We start from the raw sequence: 23,944 nt of genomic DNA, 5'->3' as shown, positions 1-23,944 counted from the left end.
CAACATTCTTCTCTTGAACAGCCTTAGCACATTTATTGGAGACCCAAAGTTTAGGTAAAGGATGAGCTTTTAAAGTGGAGTGTGGGATAAAGGATTCCATTCCTGCAAGAATAATTTCACTGACACGATCTGAGGAAACGTTAACATCAGCAGTTTTGAAACAGTAATCCGACCAAGGAAAAGAAGAAAAGAAATCTAGCAGGTCATCCCATTTTGCCTTCTTGTAATGCCAAACAACACGAGGCTGGGAATAGCCATGAGATAAAGGCTCCATTGGAGAAGAGACAATCACCAAGTTGTGATCTGAAGTGCCTAAAGGACTTTTCACTTCGACCGTGTACTTAGGATTGTTTGTGAGAAAAAGATCAAGCGTGTTGGCTGTATGATTAGGATTGTCCGGTATTCTTGTAGGTAAATGAACAATCTGTGCAAGGTCATTAGCAATTGCAAAAGCCTCAGCATCTCGACCTGCTGGGTCGGTGTGACTAGAAAACGGAAGCCAGCTGGAGTTGTGAACGTTAAAATCACCAAGGAAAATTACCTCACTGTTAGGAAAGTTGGACTGGAGAAAGTCAAGTTGCAAAGAGAGGAAGTCAAAGAGCTCCAAGTGATTAGTGGAGTTGGGAGAACGGTAGAGACAACAGATGAATTTGACACAATGAGGTAGAGAGATTTTAAGCCAGAGAAGATCAAAGAGAGGAGATTCCAAATTGCCTTTGTCTTCAAAAAGTCTCTGACAGGGAATATCAGAACGGACATATGCACAAGTACCACCTTTGAGGCGAAAAGGTATCATACAGCGAATAATTTGGGCATCTGAGATGAACAGTAGATGAATCAACCGATAACTGAGATTCTGTCAGAAAAAGCACATGGGGTTTGGCAGACTGCAAGTGGAAATGGACATCATTAAGATTGGAATTGAGACCACGTATATTTGTGAAATGAATTAGGAAGTGCTTGGGAGGTTTAGATCTTTTCGCATATAAGCTTGCTCTATTAGTTTGAAAATTCATGGTGTATTCAATAGTAAGAAAAAGTGAGTGTGACATGCTGTATGAAGTAATGAAATTTTTGGATATGGAGTACACATGGTAAGAATATGCCCAGATTCTTCACATAACGTGGCCTCGACAATGCTCCCCGCGTAGCCAGGTGAGAAGGAGCAGTAGTGCGTAGATTCTTGATTAGCCCGGGGTTCGAGCCCGTCACCACCAAATGCGGAAAGGTCAAGGGAATTACCACCACATATTCCCGGAGCAATATGGCCTTAGTTGCTAATGCTCCTAAAAACCAAATAACAAACAAACAATGCTCCCCGCATACATAGTACTCAGACTCCCTCCAGTCACTATATGGCACCGTAGAAGTAGCAAGATTATACACTAGCTGATCCGGAAGCCTCCTAGAGAGTTACCAATAGGTTCGGTCCGGTGTACTAACTAGCGGCCCGCCTGCGAACACCGGTTTAGAGCTGTACCCTCGAAATGTAAGGAATATTGGATCTTGTCATGATGTTCATCCTAACCCAAAATTCATCAATCATACTGCATGATGGAAGAGATAGGGAAGGGTTGACTGGAACTTAGCTCTAGAGACTAAACATGGCACCACTTGAAGCCTCCAATAAGCGAAGTGGTGGTATTGCGCCGGTTGATGAGTCATCTACCACCTAGTACTGCCTGGTAACATAGAGGGGCGGCATTCCTCCATGTGGTGTGGGCGCCACACCTCGACCTCTGCTTACGTTGGTTCACGCCTCGGTGGTCACCCACCATGTACTTGTGCATGGAGGTTATACCCAAGATTACTAACAGTCCCACCATCGTGAAGGTGCAAGCAGAGGGTTTGGCTGTCACAGACCGTCCGAACGTCGCCGAAATTGGGTCTACTTGACTTGAGTGTCACCCGAATATTAGTTCCATCAGCGTTTTAGATTCCCAGGTAGCAAGTACAGCTTGTCTGGTCTATCTGAGAGAATGTCTGTGACAACCTCAAGGACCTGAGATATACTTAGATTTCAGAAAAGGTTTTCATTCCGTTGTACGTAAGAGACTGCTATACGAACATGAGCAATGTGGCATTAAGGGCAACGTTGTGCTATGGATATAGGTGTGGTTGAGTGGGAAAACACAGGGTGTGATTATCATTGGACATTGCTCTTCCTGGACTAATGTTATTAGTCCAGGATTCCCCAGGGTTCCGTGCCTGGTATATTCTTGTTTTTTACATTTATTAACGATATCAGTGAAGGAATATCATGCTTAATATCTAAGTTTATAGATGATAAAAAGGTTAGCATATTAATTAATCACAGTGATCACGGCATGCTACTGCAACAAGATCTAGACAAATTAGGCAGATGGACTGAAAAATGGCAATTGATTAATATTGAAAAACGCAGGGTTTTTCATATGGTGAGCAGTAATTACAGATAATGACTGTACCAACTGTGTGGTACCGCAATCAAGGCAGTAGAGAAGGAAAAAGACCTGGGGTTAATTGTGCTGTCATATACGAAGTTCAAAGAACTTCATATCTGAAAAATCTACAGGAGATAACAGGAGTTTTTGTTAATGATATTCAGTAATTTTGCCAGACAGGATGAGGACATGATTATCCCATTGTACAAGGCAATAGTTAGTCCATATATTAGTACTCCATATAGGTCTGAAAGGTTTTTTTTAGGAATGATTGGATGTGACGTAACTGGTGTAGAGCAATCAGACTACACACATGAGTATGCAAAAATTCAAATTGAGGAGGGATGGTTACAGGTTGGGTCTGTGGAATTTGCCTTCAGTCAGAGGATGGTTGATTGTTGGAACAAACTGGCATATTATGCTGTAGAGGTGGGTAGTTTGAATAAAGGAAAAACTACACAAACTATTAGAGGGGAGGACAAGGTGTTTTTTTTTTTTTTTTTTATTGATGCTGCATGCTTCTTGCAAAGTTAAATCACTTCTGCATGCGACTCACCAAGCTTAATCAATATAATAGCTGTTTCCAACAGGGAAAATTCAAGAAACCAGCGATTTAAATCCAACCTCTCCAGACTCAAACAAATGGACAGAATATTCCCCAATGCATCCCTTCACCTCATAAATCATCACAACATTGATTGCAACAGATTAATCAACTGTGAAGCCTACAGGAGTCAGATATCCGATAAAATGAAGAAAAATAATCCAACCCAGTAATTACAACTGAAAGCCAAATGTCCTGTTTTGTAAATTCCTTTTTAACTCTTAACTATAATTCCTAGTCATTGTTAACGTCTGTATGAAATCTGCTATGTACATATATTCGATTATTTTATGTCATTTCCTTTGTACTATTATCCGCCCCTAGCCATGTGCTGTGATGGGCTTTCTGCTGTATTAGCAATAAATTAATATTTATTTATAAGATTGCTTTCTTGCATCGTTTTCCACTATTGCTACTACTAGTAATAATACTATCGATTTTAGAATTGACAGAAACTAGTTGTGATAAATGTTACGTTGTGTTAAAAAAAAAATGTTACTGGGAAAATTTACAAATTTAATCGGGGTGTACTCTGTTGTTTTAAAAAAATACGGGATTTGTAGACGTACACACAAACGGATGAACATTGTGCAGACGACAGACCTTTTACGCATACGAGAACGTGACTGAGAGGGGCTCAAATCTAGTGCATCCCAAGAGCTCACATATGGTGAGTATGGGCTTGGCACACCCAGGGTCCTGAGCTGGATATCATGATACTTCTTTCTTGGTGATTCCCCTTCTACTTCTGACTCTTGTTTTCTCTCTCAGGATGTTACTCAATATTTTTTTTTGTGGCTGGTGTAGCAAAAGCCTGAGGCTTTCTTGCACCATATGGCTAATAATAATAACAGGAAAACGCATTGTAGATAAGATGGAAAAGATAGGTGAATTCAAATATTAAACAATTGGAAACTCAGGCAAATAAGCAGAGGAAGATCAAGATATGGAAAGATGATGGGTTCGCGAACAAGTCCGTGTGTTGAATTAAACGGTGAACTCTTATCATGCGCTCAAATTATAAGTTTGTTTCCTAATAAATGAATACACGGTTACCTGTCGCATTAATTTTGAGAGGCAATTTGTTGGAGTATTTATTCTTTTTTTCTCGAGCATTGGCGTACGGAGCAGGCAGAATGCCAACAGACTTGAGATTTCTAATTAATTATTTTTTAAATCTACATATTTTGAAATGACGAAGGACAAATTTTTAGCGACTTAGAAATATTTTATTATTTAAAACAAACAACCAAAAAAAAATTTTTTTAAGGGTTGCACCGGTAAAGACAGGAACTAAACGTCATCCGGGAATGGACATTTTTGCGTGACACTCATTTAAACAGTGTTTCAGTGTTTTGAACAGAACTGTAACTAGGTACTCCATGGCAGGGGTAAAATAATTTTTCGCCCCTCCTCTTCCATAAACTAACAATTGAATAAATAATGAAATCTAGAAAAATGTATATAGCGTTAACTGATTTTGTGACATTGCAAAGTTTCAAAAAATAAATAATTTTGCATATTTGTTTTTTTTTTTTTTTTTTTTTTTTGATGTACCTGTTGAAAGAGTCGTTTTCTCCGCGTTACTAATTTTGGTTTTGAAAATTCCATAAAAGTAAGATACCAAAATGAATTGCAAATGAAGTTATGCTTTCGAATGAGCAACAGAAATGATCATGAGGCAGTTACAGAATAACTTGATTCAGATTTGTATCGGAATTATACGAGAATATGCAACAAACCGCTTACGTGGTATCCTGGCAAAAGATGAATACGAGAAAGTATTAGCAAAGAGCTAAGAAGCTCTTCTCATACATAAATAACAGAAAGAGCAGAATAAATCCAACATGTCCTTTAAATGGACAGAAAGGAAGAACCATACAAATCCCAGCAGAAATCGCAGGCGTGTTGAACAGATACTGGAACAATATTTACAATAGAAAGCAAACTCGAAAAACTCTGGGGAATGCTAAGACATTCCCAAGACGGCTATAAAATTAGTTGCGTATTGATTTTGGAGAAATGTTATGTGGAAAAAAGTTAGATTAAAGGAAAGGGAATCTGCACAGTAAGATAGTTTATATTCAGTTATAATTAAAATTGCTGCATATGAGTATATCAAACCATTGTAAATGGTAATGAGAGCATCATAATACTCCAGAAAGAACTCTTTGGAGTGGAGAAGTGCTAATCTCCCGTGTAGTATTTTCTTTATGTTGTCTTCCTGCAACCATGATAGTGAGCATCCTATAATGATGTGGAGTGGTTCACTCATTCTTTTCTTCATGCCATTACACATGATTTACCGTGATGCAATGGTTCAAGCTGGCCTGTTATTTCCTCTTTCTGTATGATACAAAGTATTGATCACAAAGCAACCCATTGAGATGCAAGAATTTTAATGCAACTAGTATACGTATCAGGAATGTACATATCAGAACACTTATTTCTTTTTGAGTATTATCAGTACGCAGATAACAAGTCCATGGTCAGCCTCTAAGGCGTCAGGGATTTTAATCAGCTAGGGGCAGTATGTGGCATAATATTTAGGGTTAAAAACTGTGCCACATACTGCCACTAGCTGATTAAACTCCCTGACGCGAAGAGCCGGACCTAGTGGCAGTATGTATTAAATTATTGTATTACATAAATTAATTGCACGGCATTGTATATAGAGTGTAGAGTGTATTTAGTGTCAAGCGGCACCAGGGGTTTCCCCCATCTCCGCGTTGCTTTCATTGTAGGTGTGCCAGTTCACTGGAAAGACCAGAAATATAAAAGTGTGTGGATATTGTATACGTATAGTGTTATGTACCGTTGTTCTTCTGGCCATTTAGCCGCTGGACGCCTGTTGAGGCCCAAGTTGTCCGCACTCAGCCCCGTGGAGGGCAGGCCAAGTATACCAGCATTATAATTATTTACTCTGGCAGGTCCTGCCACCTAATTTTCTGAGATTTCAGTGGCTAGGACCTAAAAAAAAAAAAAAATTTAAATGATCTTTCGCGTGGGGGGGTAAGAGCGCTAGGATTTGAAAGGCCGAAACTATTGGCAAACAGTAATTTAGACATGATTACATTTGGACGTGTAGCGCAATCGCTTGTGTACAGATAGAGTAGCGGAAGGAGACTAAAGACTGGAGGGGGAGAGACAGAAATATGGAGTCAATAAGTGTCAGTGGGACATGCCCCTGCCCCACCAGAAGGAAAAATGGGGTTGGCGGGGAAGGGAGGAGACAAGAGGACAGGCACCCCTCCCCCTGCCAGGGAAGTGGAGTGGAAAGAAAGCCAGGAAACAGTGGCCAGCTCGGTCGCCAATTGGCGCACTGGCAGCAAATCTGCTGTTCAAGGTGGGGAAAAAGATATGGGTCCAACGAAGCAGTCGGAACCAGTGCTACGATGTCATTCATGGGCTATGTGTCCATCCAGGTAGGTTGAGGTTAGTCACGTTTATGGGTTATATACCCGACCAGAGTAGCGTCTCGTGAGTGTCTGTTTTGCATCCCGGATGGGTCTGGTCCATTGATCCTGTTTCCATCATCAGGGAGAGCGGTCCAGTGCCTTTTCCATCCAGTGAGCCCATCGTTTCGGTGGTGTGCGTCCTATTCAAGTGGATTGGTAGGGTCAGACCATTTGGGTTTCAGTGCTGGTGAATTTTCTCATAGTCCGGTGTTATCGAAGTTTAATGTCTGCTACAAGGCATACTGTACCCTTAGTTCCTGATCGCAGAACAGGTTCTTCTGGTGAGGTTCTTATATTCTTCGCTTGTGTCCAAGAAATGACGGCATTGTATATAGGTGGGTAGAGTGGTTACTAGGAAAGTTTACTGAGACAGCCAATTTTAATAAATAAAAAAAAAATTCCCGAATTCACAACGGTGACGCTAAAGAGGAGTTGAGTAACCATATGCCAGTTAGTTAAATTTCTATGGTGGGAAAAATCAGAGTATGTGGTTAAGGATTAAATTCAAGGCCACCTCGAGAAGAGTGGTATCTTGAATAGATCCCATCATGAGTTCGTTAATGGGAAGTCGTGTCTAATCAATCTGGTAAATTTATATAAAGTCACAAAAAATTGGATGCATGTAAGAAATTTGACATTATGTATCTAGACTTTGACAGGTTTGACAGATCGGCAGCTAAAATTTATTGCCTTGAACAGAAAAAGAAGCTTCAAATGTAATAATCCCGGACGTGACACAGCTGATCTTATTGGTGGTATCTGTGACGGCAACAAGCCTGATGACGATATATAATAAACTAGCCACACTCAATATTATGACATTGTTAGGAAACATTGATGAGTGTGTGGACATTAAAGGACAGAAAAATATACGCACTTGGATTGAGTGAATCAAAATGGAAAGGAAATGGGTGTATAGAGTTACAAGGAGCCTGTTACCTATATTGGCCTGGGGGTGATGTAGCGAGGAAGGGTGTAGTCATCATTACAGATCACAGGTTTAAGGAAATCCTACTGGAGGTGAGTAACATCAGTGACAGACATCTCAATTAAATTGCAAATGAATGACAGCGAAACATTGAAGATAGTACAATGCTACGTACCGCAAACCGGTTGCGAAGAAATGGAGAAGCTGGAGTTTGAGGACAAGCTCGAAAAGAACACTACAGATGGAGATAATCATCTTGGGTGACCTGAACGAAAAGGTCGGAGTGGAGAGACAAAGAATACAATACGTTTTGGGTCCGCATGGTTGGAAGACCTAGGAATGACGATGGTGACAAGCAATTGGATTTCTGTTTACGGAACAGCTTGGTCATAGGAAACACCTGGATCAAGAAGAGAAAGAGTCAAAGTGACAGGGTACGGTTGGGACGGTCAAAAGGAATCCCTCCTTGACTCGTGGATAAAAAGCCATACAAAAGACTAGTGGACATAGAGGTCATTCCGAAGGTCTCCCTGGGTAGTGATTACAGGTTATATGGCGTTTTAAGATTCCCAAAATTGAAGAGGATCAAAATAACAAGAAAGAAAACTACGGGTGTGGAAGTTGAAAGAAGAGGAAAAAGGGACGATACTCAGAAGAGTTGAGGAAGGTTGTACTTTAAATAGTGGTGAACAGCATGGAACCAGAACGGGATGCATTCAAAGACTGCATAGCAGGACTGACAGAGCAGGTATGCAGAAGGGCAAGCAATAGAAGGGAGACTGAAAGAAACCCCATGGTGGAAGGACGATAGAGGCTGTGAAAAACAAGAATGCATTCTGGGGATACTTCCAGAACAGTAATTACGAGGATAAGGGAGATATGAAACCATGAAGAGTAAGGCCATGAGGATAGTCAACGTGGAGAGAAGACTATGGTTGGAAGAATGGAGTGAAACTCTACAAGATAGCAATGGCAATAAAAGGATGCTGTACGGTATGGTGAAAAAAATAGAAGAATGGTGATCAGAGCAAATACTTGATGGATCAGAATGAGAACCTAATAACCAAGGATGAGGATATAAGAGAAACATGGAAGTATTTTGAAAATCTTCTGTTGAACGCGTAGGACAACCAGCAATAGGAACAAAGGCAAGTTGATCATAAAAGAGGGGATGAAAGAGAAGATATGAAGAGAGACCAGACAAACATTACGTGAAATGGTGTAATGCAGGCACGGAAATACATCAAGGCAGTTAATTCACGGAATACACCAAGACAGGTATAGATGAGACGGAGAGATGCTAAAATGTCACAGGCGAGGCAGGTATAGCGTGGAAGTAGACTGTTCCACAAGATCTGGGATGAGAGACGGGTGCCGAGGGACTGGAAAGAAGGTTTGATCATCCCGTTGTTCAAGAACGGGAACAGGAAGAAATGTTCCAATTATAGAGATATGACATGTGAGTAAGCTGTAAGAGAGAGCGTTAGAGCGGAAGATAAGAGGAACGATTGAAAATAGGATGGTCGAGCCTGGCAGATCGACGGTTGACCCAAATTTATTTATCGGGGAACTGATGGAAAAATGTTATTAATACAAAAAAGAACAATCGATGGAATTTTTGGATAAGGAGAAAGGGTTTGATGCAGTCAAGAGAGTGTGCGAGGTTGAGAAATTTCGGCATAGAGGAACATCTTGTGGAGAGAAATGAGAATATGTACACCGGCACAGTGAGAAAAGTAAGAACAGTGATGAGGTTGACGAAAAGCTTCGAAATAACACCAGGTTTGAGGCAAGGAGGCGTCCTGTCACCACTTCTCTTCATAGCTGTCATGAATGGCGTGTAATGGCGGAAGAACTTGGGCAAGACCAGATAAAAGTCATGCTCTTCGCAGAGGACCTCTGTATATGGGGACAGAGCAAGTCCCCATATACAGAGCAGGGAACAAGTGTAACTGAAAGTTGATATGTGGGCTAGTATGGCCAATGAATTTGGACTGGTTTTCAGTCAGGAGAACAGTGAAGTAATGGTTCTAAAGAGGAGTGGCGAGCTTGATAGTACATTACGTTGGAAGGGAAAGTGAGTGCTAAAAATGGCTAACAACTTCAAGTATATGGGAAGCACCGTCACAAACACTGGAGTGAGAGGTTATCTCTTTTTCTCTCTCTTTTTTTTCTTTTTTTGGCTTTTTTCTTCTGTTTCCTTCCATCTGTCCTTTTACCCCCCCCCCCCCCCATTTTTATCTTACACAATGATTTTTTTTTTTTTTTTTTTTTGTGGTGAGATGGTTTTTTTTTTTTTTTTTCCACCCCACTCCTTCTCTCTGGTGAGGCACTGGGCATGCCACACTGTCATCAGGGGCCATCTCCCCTGTCGGCCCCCTTCTTCTATTTCCTACCCTCCAGTCTTCTGCCTACCTCCCTTACTTTTCTTTTGCACAACGTTTTTTTTTGTTTATATATATATATATATATATATATATATATATATATATATATATTAGTAAATAAATAAGAGGAGTTAACCTCAATATAGTACGTGGAACACTTCCGTATGATACCCTCCAGAAATTAAAACGGAAAAAATGAAAAAATCGACAACTTACCGGAACATTAAAGTAAAATATAAATAATTAAATAATCAATTAACACAATTCAAAATCAATTTAAAACAATTAAAATTCAAATTAACGCAATTAAAAGAATCTAACGAAAATATTCAAAACGATTTTTTGGACTGGTTTTAAGGAAGGAAAATCGTTTTGAATATTTTCGTTAGATTCTTTTAATTGCGTTAATTTTAATTTTAATTGTTTTAAATTGATTTGAATTGTGTTAAATTGATTATTTAATTATTTATATTTTACTTTAATGTTCCGGTAAGTTGTCGATTTTTTCGTTTTTTCCGTTTTAATTTCTGGAGGGTATCATACGGAAGTGTTCCACGTACTATATTGAGGTTAACTCCTCTTATTTATTTACTAATATTATTATCAACGTAGAACATATTGAGTTATTACAGCTCTGATTCATACTATATATATATATAAAAACAAAAAAAAACGAAATAGAAGGGGATGAAAATAAAAACATAAGCCAGTAGTATGGCAAAAAAATAGAGCAAAAATTAACATAAAAATAACGTAAAATAAATAAACCAAATGGGAAAGGGAAAGTAAAGGTAATAAGACAAACAGTACTCGATTATACCCTATATAATTTAGCACTTTAAATCCAATTAATAAAAACGATGTCAAATTTAAAATAATGCCAATTATAATATGATTTAGCGGTAACCCCCTCGAAGGTACCAGTTCCGAAAAACGTGAAATATCACCAAAAAGGGTTAAAAGAACTACTAAAAGCAAAACAAAATATCAAAATAGACTGACCATTATGCCCCATATCGACAGAGGACCACGAGGCCAATAATGGTCATGGAATCGCTGCATTTCATATATATATATATATATATATATATATATATATATATATACACACACACACACACACACACACCCCACAGGTCTAAATCTAAATACATCAAAATTATTGCCCGACCTTTTTGGCCCTAGAACAAGTTATCAGCGAATAACCCTACACTCTGTTAAAATTACAACCATTGCCCAAGAAACAGCGATCGTCTCATTCTCAAATCTGGTCCTAGCCACTGAAATCCCAGGAAAGTAGGTGGCAGGACCCGCCAGAGTACTCTAGCATCAGTGGTGCACCCGGTCAGCCTCAACGTGGCACGGTGTGGTAACGTCGGGTCCCACTAGGGGCTCGGCGGCTAATAGACCGGAGGAACAAAGGGCACAACACAATATACAGCACATGACCCCCACATACTTCAAATCTCTGGCCCGATACAATGTATACCCGCGGAGATGGGAGAAATCCCAGGAGCCGTTAGACACTAACATACCTTACACTGGAGTGAGAGACGAAGAAATAAGTAGAAGGATCGAAGCGGCCGGGAATTTTTATAGGCAAACAAGAGCTGATCTGGACTAGGAACATACCACTGAAATATAAGAAAGCTATATACCACACCAATTACGTACCAATTGTCACGTATGCATCTGTAATGAAAGAAAGCAGGGGGCAGAAATGAGATTTGCCAGGATCATAGCCAGAAAGACAAGACGCGATAAAATCAGGAATGATGTGATTAGGGAGAGCATTCAGGTTGAAAAACTACAGAATAGGATTAAAAGGTCCCGTTATAAATAGTTTGGACATGTCAAGAGGATGAACGAGAGGCGTTTGCCAAGAAGAATGTTTGATTTACAATTATGGAATAAAGATCAAGGGGGAGACCAATAATAAGGTGGCAGGACATGATAAAGACCGATGTCATTAAGAGAGGAGGAAACTGGAGTGAAATCAACGACGGAGAGAAGTACACAGACAGGGCATGGTGGCAAGGCTTCATACGTCGACTCGTGGAATAGCGGAACGATGACAGATGCTATCTAGACTTCAGTAAAGATTTGGATATTCTACCTCATGGAACCCTATTATATAAACTGGAAGAAGTTGGAGTTATTGATAAGATCCTACACTGAATTGCAAACTGGTTAGAGATAGGAGACAGTTGTCATAAATGGTCGGTTCCCAGAGTATACCGGGGAACTAATGGTTTACTTCATGTATCGGTGCCAGCTCCCATTCTAATTTTTATATATTATATGGACGCGGGTATCTAAGGGAAACTGTCAAAATTTACTGATTACTTTAAGGTGGGAAGGGTGGTTAATGATTCGTGCCTTGTCACGTTGCTTCAAAAAAAAAAAAAAAAAAAAAAAAAAAGTGTTGTATCGGTTGCATATATAGTTCGAAAAATGGCAACTTCAGCTCAATGCTTCTAAATGTAAAATAATGCATTTGGAGACTAGAAAAACCTTCAGTAAAGGTTTTACTGATCTAGGGGAAGAGGCGATAAAAGTGGTTCAAGACAAAAAGACAGGTCTTATGATTCAACCTAACATGAAATATTTTCTTTCCATACGGTGTAAAGAAGCATCTTGGAAGTTTGCTATTAGGGAGAAGACGTAATTATTCTATTTAAAACAGGATGGTTGAACTGCATTTAGAATGCAGTATTCAGTTCTGGAGGCAGCACCTAGAAAGACAACTTCTGGGAATTCATAAAATGATGACCGGACTGGCGATGAGTAGAAAGCGACACACATATGAAGAACGGCACATATGAAGAAAGAAAGTGCTAACTGTAAAGTTGGACAACTAAGTGGAGATCTCATTTATAAGGCAGTGAATGCTAGTTGTTTTTGCAGACTTAGTCTCGTTAGCAGCTTAAGCCATATTTCGTCGTATATAATGTTTGTAAATTGTGTGTTCTGTAGTCAATTTGCTGTTTGCTGGAAGAAAAATCATGCTAGTTCACTTGAGGCTGACCAACTCGGCTACGTTGCGAAAAGGGGCCATACATTCCTCGCGGCCCTGACAGGATTTTGAAAGCAACTCAAGTGTTGCCACCCGGTGTGGGAAGGAAATAAATTGCCTTACAATATGGCGGAGGAAGTGAGTCTGGTTAAGTTAAAAGCAGCATTAGATAATGAGTATGGGAATTGCATGAATATTCTGTTTTATTATTTCGCTTTTTCATTTATTTATATATTTTTTTCTTGGTTGATGCAGAAAAAGTTTGCTTCCTTGCATCATTTGGTCTTAGTACTGTTCACTTGTGGTTCCAGACAAATTCAGCACGCCCTTATTTATGCATTATTACTATTTTTATAGGGTGCTGATTTTCCCCAACTATTAAAGATGAAGAACGGAATGAATACAATTCGCTCAAACATGTACTGACTTCGCATTAGTCTCCATTATAGAGCACTATAATCTCCTTTACTGAAATCCATTAGGACAATGATCAAACCTTGACATAAGTAAAATGAGTAGATTTTTCAAGGCAAGTAATTCTGGTTATTTACTATTTTTAAGTAGTTTATGAAACAGCTCTCATTTACGATCATTTCATTCACAAACTTTTCGAAGCTTCTTTTAAAATTTTTCACTTAAAAAAATCGAAAAAAATTCAATTCCAAACTTGCCATATATAGCAAAAGCGTAACAAAACATAAACCGGAATAATAGAAATGATTTTTTTCTTTTATCTGTGCAAAGGAAAAGTGCCGTATCTGTACTCAGATTTTCTTGTGATTGGTAGCTTGTCAGATATATCGAGGTAAAAAACGGGCGAAACCAAACGCAGCGATTCAAATTCATTGAGAAATCAATTCTTTTTGCGAACTTTCAGGAACTCTAAACTGCATCTCAATTTAACATACGGATATCTTGAGTCCGGACTTCATATCGAATCTACAGAAGACGGGGGAAATAGTTTAGATTCCACCTCTGTTTATTATAATATAATGGTATATACGAGTCGAAATGGCGATATTAGAGGAACAAGCAGATTATATTACTTACCAATATCGAGAAACGCACATGTTCCGAGACATAGCAATGCAGACTGCTCTCCAAAGCTTTCGAGAGCAGAGCTTAAATCAATTCTATTCATTTTGTTCAGTAAAGGAAAATCATAAAATCGAATACTGAGGTACAGAAAATATCATATCATATATTCTTACGTCTTAGTTTTCTTCATCTGTTTTTATTCCATTCTGATTTTCCGTATAGACGTTCTTTTGCTCCTTTCGATAAAAAAAGGGCACATTTGCCATTCCATTCGATTCTTGAGGAGCATTATGAATTCAAGCAATGTGACAGACTTCCTGTAGTATAAACAGGATGCACTCTAAAATTACCTTTTAGTGCTTACTGCATTCAATTTTAATTATGTATAAATGATTGAAAATGAAATTAATTTCTTTGTTATCATTAAAAGTATTTTTTATATAGTTTGTCATATTTTATATCTGCGATGAGAAAATTAATCCGGATTAACCATTATTTAGTTGCTAATTAGTCTTTCCATAGACAGAAAGCAACATTGAAATCTATATTTGCTTTGAATGAATCCTGTTGTATATTTTTTTTTTTTTTTTTTGCAGATGCAAGAATATTCCCCTTCCTTGCACCATTTCCATCTTTGTGCTAATTGCCATTTCATATCCAACGTCTTCAATAAATTATCTAAGCTTGAATACAAGTTATGTGAATACAACGTATATTTTTTATATACGTTCTTAACACAAGTTTCAAAATAGAAGAACAAAAACTGACTTCCATTGTAAATGGCGTTTCTGTCACTCAGTGGTTACCAGCATCCATGGTGGAAACATAACGGTTACTTGTTATTCATCATACTATTTCTTTTCGTTGCAATTTTGGAAGTTTCAAATATTTCGTACTGTGAAGAGAAAGATTTGGAGGTTTAGGTGGCAACACACACCGAATACTCTTTAGCTGACATGAGAAAATGAGAAATGGAGCTCAAAGTGATGATTCAGCGTGCGCCATGGACCATCAAACGAAACAGTGTTGAGGTTAGAGGATTGATTTGAGAGAGTAGTGTTATAGAGAAGGGAAAGTTCGTGCAGGCCAACCGCCATTAAGAATGCCAGCGAGCCCGCAAACCTTGTTGCGAAGCCAAAGGGAAAATCTGCATATATTTTCACAACAGATGAAGATGTCTTAGAGTACAGAAAGAACGGAGTGTTCAGTCTGCCGGAATTCCCTGTATTCTCAGAGAGACCTTGGCACAAACAACGAAGTTAGGTTTTCTGTTGAAGCCCACTTTAATTTGGATTAATATGTTTAATGAGTAAATTGCAATATTTTGGGCTATGGAGAACCCACATGTTATTGGTCACAATCCATTGCATGCACAAACTGTTAGTTTGTGGGGCAGTCTCTGCATTTGGCAATTTTGGGTCGGTGTTTGTGGACGGAAACATCACGAATAACGTGTAGTCTATTCCAGTGTTATTACGGATAAATTTAGAAACATTGACGTGATGACAACTTCTTTCAGCAGGACGGTGGGAGGTTCTGTGCTGCAGAAGCTGTCATGGAGTTGCTAGGTGAAATTTTTTTAAAAGTCAGGCTTCCGACTGCTACCCTGACGAGTGCTGCAAAAGAATGGCATGTCCTCTAATATCACATGATTTGAATCCATGTGATTTTTATCACTAGGGTTCTCAAAGACAGTGTTTCAGGCGAATCCACGAACCAATCTTCAGCCGAAGAAGGCAATTTAAGATTAAATATATTCTGTGTCAGAGGAACGCTGGATGTAAGTTCTTCGCAATTTCACACATGTTATATGTTAGCGATTAACGTTTCGTAAATTCTGAAAATATTGTGGAATGAACTTCTAACACTAAAGAAGAAGCCACTAATACACCTTTAGTTCTGTAATGATACCGAAATTTCATGAAAGAAGAAAATTTCGTTGGTAAATTCCATCAATTATTTTTGCAATTTTGACGCCATCTACTGCAGCACACATATTTTCGGGTTGGTGAATAAAATTGGAAGATATTCTCTATCACAGGGAAATAGTTTTTTAATGTAATAAAGAAATTACTACAGCATTAGATTACAAATCTAATTAATTCATTTATGAAAGAGTGGAAATTTCATTGCACGTGTATTCAGTATTGCTTTAAACCGTAAGTAAATTTTAATGGGACTAGACGACGACCAGTGCGAATAACAGAGCCTGAAGTAAACACTACATTTGTTGCTCCTCCTCGCACATTGACTTTGTCTTTAGAAAAATAATCCTCTAAGAGTTCCTACTAAGGCGCTGCACGTCGCATATCTTTGCCTCCAGGCAGATTAATCAAAAAGAGCAACTTAAATGGTTAGTACGAGTGCATGCACGATCACCAAATTCAAGTTAAAATTAACTTCGGTTTCGTTCGCTTTTGTACCGCCCTGGTGGCTAGCAAACTGGCTATGACTGTTACAATTTAGCACTATGTGGATAATCTCTGCGTTCGAATCAGCCTGGAATTTTTGTTTATTCATTTTTACAGCGTGGCTGAGTCAGACAGTCTGTGATACGAGTGTATTTTTTTTTTTTCCGCTTCAGGAAAATCGGGATTTTTCTGACGCGAAAAAAAATATCAGGATTTTCCTAGTGCAAAAAAAAAAAAAAAATAAATAAATAAATAAAAATAAATAAATAAGATTACCACACCACACGATAAACCCGATTTAAAGACAATATGCCGAAATCTAATGGACTAAGTTGTCTCTGTGAAAACTAAACACTCCATCCATCATGTTTGCCTAAAAAGTGATGCGCTTCTTAATTTACGCAAATAAATGATCATTATTTTTAAATACGGTATATCGATTTGGATATGCAACTTAACCGCTGTGCAACGTAACCCCTGTGCACGCTACTGTACTAAGGTAATCCTTCCCCAGTGCATCTGTTCCGTTATCCATAAACACGAACTCGGTGCCATTGGCCCCGAGTTCGTGTTTATGGATAACGGAACACCCCATCATACTGCAGCTGTGGATATGCTTTTGGAAAGTGAGGACATTGTTCGTATGGATTGGCCTGCCCGTTTCATCGACCTAAATCCCATCGAACACATATGGGACGCTATGTGGAGACGACTTGCGGCACGTGCACACCCACCAGAAAATGTTCACTAGCTGAAGATGGAGCTGACAGAGGAATGGACGATGTTACCGCAAGAACTTATCAACAACATTGTTCTAAGTATGGACAGGCGGTGCAAAGCCTGCATCGACATTAGAAGTGGCCATATCTCCTATTCCCTTTGTTCCATCTTTGGCAGTGATGCATCTGTATCATGGCAGCCAGTGCTATGTTGCCATTTTTGAATAAAGCCCCTCTGTACCGTTTTGTTTCCGTTGTTGTATCCTTCATTTCAGTATCTCACGTAGTTCCTTTGGTATGCTTTTCCCATATCCGGGCCGCTCCTATGAGAAGCGGCAAGTGAAAACCTGACTGGCCCTTAAGTTTTGCACACCCGTGTAAAACTCGTGCAGAACGGATGATCACCATCAGTAGGATGCTACTATGGTGCGTGGACCTCATTAATTTGCTTGACCGAATTGAGTTTCTCATTCCAGTATGAAAAACTGGCAATTGGTATTGTTTTCAAGTAGGTTCTGGAGTGTGAAGGATTGAACGTACGTGTATAAGTCAGTAATGGATAGTACGAATGTTAATAATAGGGTAAATCCAAAGCAATGTTTTCGATTTAAGGGTTAGCACTCAAATCCAAAGTAATATACTTGATAGCTTATACGACTTTGTTAGACTTGAATATTTTATTGTTAATTTAACTCGTTGTAAATACCTAGTATGTGAATGAAGGAATAAAAATTGCAAATATTTCTCCCATGTTGATATGTTCTAATTGAGATTTATTTAAAAAAGTGAAAAACTTCTCAATCTAATATTCATTCAGCGTTTTAAATATATTGCTGTGATTAATATAGGCAAATGGTAATAATGCATTATGTATAAATATAAAAAATAATAATAAAATAAGACTTTCAAAGAGCAACTTTTACCCACGAACAGAGAACATTTCGTATAATAATAGAATAAAATTATTTCTGTATAACCTTATATGTATCTTGTGTCTAAAAAAATAACAATACATATTTATCATTACTGCCAATCATTTCAGTAAGTAATTATAAAATGTTTTACAGTCCATTTTCGAATTATAAGTGACCAACAAATACTATTGACTATTTTTTTCCATTTTATTTCTAATGTTGTTCCATTGATTGCTAATTAATGAAAATACACGCTCTACGTTCCCATTGTGGGCAAATAGAAAATGTACATTTAGCAATTTTTAAAAACTCTGAACATACCTATGAACTCTTGCATTAATTCAAATATTCAGCCCGTTATATGGGCTAACAAGTTTTCTGAATTATAATCTTTCTTTTCCTCAGAAACAAATTCCTTAAAATTCACAAATTGGTCAAATCTATTATCATCGATTTTCAGCTAGACAAATGACGATACAGTCCACATGTGTAATTTTGTGATAATACAGCCCACTTACTGCAAACCGCTCATTGCTTTTATTTATTCTGTTTTATTGACTGAAGGTGCAACGCACAGAATATTTAATGAAAATTCATTTTATGATGAGATGATTTTTTTAAATTACAAAAAAATAGGAAGCAAGTGCAAAAATCGAAAGGATGTCCGAGGACGCCCTGAAAACTAGGATATGTTCTTGAAAATGAGGACGTCTGGCAACCTTAACCCTTTCAAGTAGCCCAATGTTTTTTTTTTTTCAGATTAGGTCTTCATACTTCGACACGATATTCCAAATGCGTTCTTACAATCGCTTTACACAATTGGATTATGATCGCCCCTATTTCTACAGGATGTTGTTCAATAAATTAACGATAAGACGCCAGGAGTTTTCCCTCCTGTTTACACTGTTCAGAAAACGCCATATCTGCCTATATAGTAACTCTCGGATCCCTTCCTTCCTCTACTGTGTTTAATTGACCCCCACTAAGTGTATAAATTATTTGGGGGATGCTATTCCCCAAGTGTAAGCCCTTGCATATAACTGCATTAAAACATAGCTGCCACTTTTCTGACCATTCTTGTGGTCTATTCACGTCATTCTGAAGGAGCACTGCTTGGTACTGATCATCAAAGACTGTTCCAATCTTTATATCGTCTGCAAATTCTGGCATCATGACCTCTATCCAATCTTCAATGCAGTTTACAAAAATCAGGAGCAGTGGTCCAAGAAGCGGACCCACCCGCTGATGTTACATCATTCTGAAGAATATATATTAAACAACCCTATTCTTTCTGCGCTGCAGCCACATTATGATCTTAGAATCTTTAAAGTAATATCAATACATTTCGGCTAATACGGTAATGTCTTATGAGGGATTGAGTTAAATGCCTTACTTAAATCCAAATGAACTATGTAAATTGCTCTCTACATCCAGCTTACGAGTAACTGTGCCAAAATAGCTTAGGTTAATAAACATGATTTTCCCTCAACAAAACCGTGTCGTATATCCTTCATAATACCATTTCTATCTAAATGTCCCTGGATTGCACTCTATCATTGCCTCAAAGACTTCCAAAAAAAATAATAATAAACTCAAACTAGCCTGTCGGTAATTTTCTATTTTAGCTGTGGAACTGCCTTTATGTATTAGCGATACGTTGGCACTTCTCCAATCCAAAGCGATATCTGTTGAGTCCTCATAATTAACCTCAATGCGCTCTCTGGCCTCTAAATTATTGGATATAGGCTGTCAACTCCAAGAACCTTATTTGCTTTTAGGTTCAAAATATATTTTCTAATGAACAGTCATTTCGAATTCACTAATTTCATGTCTCGGTCTCACTTTCACAGCCTTTTCTGCGTGAATAATCAGTAAAACGTTAGTAAAACTGACGTGAAGTACCTATTCAATTCATCAACATCAGCGGGATTATCTAAGTCTTTCCTACACCCAATTCACAAGAGTTTGATCTGATTTATTTTCTTCTTATTTGTATTCACCTATATAAAAACTTTATCCCCATTCCTTGCTCTCTCAGCCAGTGCTTTCAAATACTCGGCCTTGGCCTCCGTAAACTTTCCTACTATTAAAAGTAAACAATTCAACTTTTCGGAACGTGACGAATGGGTTAAAAGAATCAACAGTTCCGGATGAGCAAATAGCATCTCCTATACACTTAAGAGCCAAACCCCGCATTAACTAACTATCTTAATAAAACGGCATTATATCCATTGATAGTCTATACTGCAGAAATATGGGTTTGGCTATCCTAACCTAAATTAAAGCAGCAAATTTTAGTGACAATTATGGACACTTAAATGGGCGAATAAACACTACTTGAGTTGGACCCGTCTCTTCACTATGCTTCTATGCATGTGTCATATGCCTCCTGCCCTCACCTCCTTTGCTGAGATCTGTTATGTAACAGTTAACCTATCACAGAAGTTTCATCCTGGTGAACCCCTCCCCCCACTGATTCAAATAATTCTCAGTCTTGATCTGGCTACTGACACTGGTTACAAAAGACCTACTGCTGAATGATTTACAAAAAAAATATAGGATGCGTAATGGTATATTCGAGTACCAATTTTTATTATCAAGCGTGAAATTCATGTTACGCCCAATTCCCAGCAAAATGCATCGAAAGCTTGACAATTTCTGTACATGCGGAATGCAAGATACCACTGTCCTCAATGGTTTCCTCGAAATATTTAAGCTGGGCGAGCGATGTAATTATGGTAAACTGCATCCATCAGACATGTGATCGTTATTCATAGCAATCGCAATCCACAGTAGATTGATTGCTAGCATTTGATATGATGAAGTCATTGAAAAAGTGACATGTCAAAGTATCTTCATGAGTAACTATTTATGCTCAACTAATATCTGATAAATATAATTCACTACTTCGTTGAACGTCAATCAACATGCAAACAGATGTAAAATTACCGTGATGGGTAATATACAAATAAAGTTTTATTTATTTTATTATATATAATTTTAATATATCTTATTTGAAACCTTTCTGCTAAGAATACTCTAGTTCAAGACATGACATTCCAATTTAACAACCGCCCGCTACGGTTTGTTAAACTGGAATCGGTTAAGGTGTGGAGTCTGGGACTGGTCAGTTAAATCTTCAGCATATAAATTGTTATGAAGTAACACTAGCCATTCTAAGCTAAGGAAAACTATCTTCTAAAAGAAGACTTAAAAAGAGGCTCTTAAATCTCGTCGCTTCCCATATAACGAAACATCAAGGCGAAATAAATTAGGAATCCATTCCTAAACTATCACAGTTATAAGTCGTGCGCTGCAAGTACTCTCATGAAACAAACAAGTGTACAGAATTTAATCCAAATACGCTCCAAAAAGGTAACACGCAACACATTACTTTTTTCGATAAACGTCAATAACACTGTTAAATTTAAATTATTTCTCCCATATATTCGATTTATATATATATACAGATGCGTTCCGGGATTTCTTTTGTTTGTTTGCATTACATGACGCAATATAAAACACACTAAAATTAGCTTATATGAATTAGATACTTTTCATTTATGACATTATTTTGGGCAGTTTTAACTTTAAATATCCGATACGTTGTTGTTGTTGTTATTTGGTTTTTAGGCGCATTAGCAACTGAGGCCATATTGCTCCGGGGATATGCGGTGGTCATTCCCTGGCCTTTCCGCATCCTCCGTATTTGGTGGTCACGGGCTCGAACCCCAGTCTAATCAAGACGCGTGCACTACACACTGCTGCTCCTGCCCACCTGGCTACGGAGGCGCCATCCGATATGTAAAGGTTATGTTATGTAAGCGTAGCCTTTATATCTTTATTTAAAAAGGTTATTTTAGGTTAGATTATCTTTAATGTTAATTTTTATACACTGACGTAAGTAATAATAACCCAAAATATTCGTAAATAGAAACTTAAGATGCACAGCTGTGTCCAATTTATTAAATAAGGTTCTGAGAGATGTTTAATTAAATTAATTAAATTTAAAAAAAAAGTCTTTATGCCGAGCACACATGGCGGAAGTTAAGTGAAACTTCTTTAGTCCAACATTTATCACTTGACTGTAGATTCCATGTTGACCGTATGAATGCCGCAGGCAACGAATCTGCATGAATGGGAGCCTCGTAGATATGAGATTTTCCGTTACCAAATCTAGTTTCGGCAAGCGCTGTGGCATCAGATGATATTCAAAAACATTTGGTTTCGATAGAGCCAGAATCACTTTGTTCTTGAGAGAGCCACGACAGCTGTTACAGGCTGACATTTGACTTCCATCCTCATTTGGAAATGCGTGATCTCGAACTGCTACAGTCTTCATAGTTCTTGCACCAAAGCCGACCACACATGGAATACACTCAACTGAAATCATTATCTAGGAATGTACGTTTAAACTGTGCGTCGATGTTTCTTAAAATCCTGTTGCTGCTCTTGCTGTGCATTAACGCCCGCTACGTGTTGAACGATTTGATGGGATCTTTTCATCATTTTTTTGGTTCTGTGCTGTTTGATTCTGCGTTGTTCCTCCTGGGGATCGCCTCGTGCTGCTTAGGAATCGCCTTCTCTGCTGCTGTAACACAAGAGGATAATGGCCTTGACAATGACCAATCCAACTCTGCTGAATAAGCAAACTCTGAGGAAATATCTGAGCCTTCTTCAGCCAGAGAACCAGGTTCAGTGCATGTATATCTGGATAGATGGTACTGGTGAAGCAATGCGAGGTAAGACATGAACCGTGAACTTTGCATTCAAACATGGAGATGAACTTCCTATATGGAATTTTGATGGATCTAGTACATCTCAGGCTGAAGGCTCTAATTCAGATATGTTTCTTCATCCAGTAGCTTTATATAGGGACCCATTTCGTAGTGGAAACAAGTTGGTACTTTGTGAGACGTATAAGTACAACCACAAACCAACAGAATCAAACAAAAGGAGGAGCTGTGTAGAAGCAATGGATAAAGCCAAAGATCAGCATCCTTGGTTTGGAATTAAAGAAGAATATACTCTTTTGGATTCTGACAAGCATCCATTTGGGTGGCCTAAAAATGGCTTTCCAGGACCTCATTACTGTGGAGTGGGTGCCAACAAGATATATGGTAGAGATATTGTTGAAGCCCATTACAGAGCATGCATGTATGCTGGAATTAGCATTGCGGGTACTAATGCTGAAGTAATGCCTGCTCAATGGAATTCCAAGTTGGGACATGTGATGGTGTGAATTTTAGAGATGACCTCTGGATGGCCAAGTTTCTGCTTCATAGGGTAGCTGACGATTTTGGTGTGGTTGTGTCTGGTAGTCGGTTTTGGCTTTTCATTTATGACTGCGCTTCGAGGACTCTTCATTATTTTCATTTACAGTGTCAACTCCATGACTCCTTCTTCCAAATTCACTTCTAACGTTTCTGGGGAGATCTAAAGCTCTGAAAATGTGGATGGACCTTCTCCAGCCTCCTTGTTCAACTCCATCGCACGCTGTAAGTTTTCTGCTATCGAATAGCTTATATTTCTCCTTTGTACTCAATGGAGGTGATTTCGGTGGTTGCATTGCACGTACATGTGCTCTATACGCCTTACAACGCTCACTATTAGTCTTCGACAAGTTGAATTATAATTTTTTTTTTCCATCGAAATTTTGTATTAAATACGTTGGAGAATGACGAAAGAAATAGCATGACGCAATCAGTAGAGGTACTGATTGGGTCACGCACCGTTCGTACCTAGTACAAAGTGGTACGACGGTGGGTGGCAGGGGACGAATCATTTCAGTCGCATTTTCTTGCCGATTCTTGTCAATCCACGGACACATTGCATGTGTATGTGCGCTATACGTCTTACAACGCTCACTACAGCGGACCCCCGCTTTACGATTGGTTCACTGTACGATCAAATCACTTTACGATGAACACTCCACAACAAGGCGCCTCCGTAGCCAGGTGGGAAGGAGCAGCAGTGCGTAGGCACACGCTTCTTGATTAGACCGGGATTCGAACCCGTCACCACCAAATACTGGAGGATGCGGAAA

The 23,944-nt window shown here is 38.6% G+C and overlaps 1 protein-coding gene and 1 pseudogene across 1 annotated transcript in view; one reads left to right on the top strand and one right to left on the bottom strand.

Moving 5' to 3' along the window:
• Positions 1-23,944, bottom strand: part of LOC150084459 (cell adhesion molecule Dscam1-like) — a 643,445-nt gene that overhangs the window by 384,218 nt on the left and 235,283 nt on the right. The window lies entirely within an intron of this gene.
• LOC150084460 (glutamine synthetase pseudogene) lies at positions 22,508-23,319 on the top strand (annotated as a pseudogene).

This window comes from Mastigoproctus giganteus, chromosome 6 (assembly GCF_048544385.1).
Source record: "Mastigoproctus giganteus isolate SK-2022 chromosome 6, ASM4854438v1, whole genome shotgun sequence".
In the NCBI taxonomy this organism is placed as follows: Eukaryota; Metazoa; Arthropoda; class Arachnida; order Uropygi; family Thelyphonidae; genus Mastigoproctus; species Mastigoproctus giganteus.
Note: the sequence above shows the minus strand (reverse complement) of the source record. Positions and strands in the feature narration are given on the sequence as shown.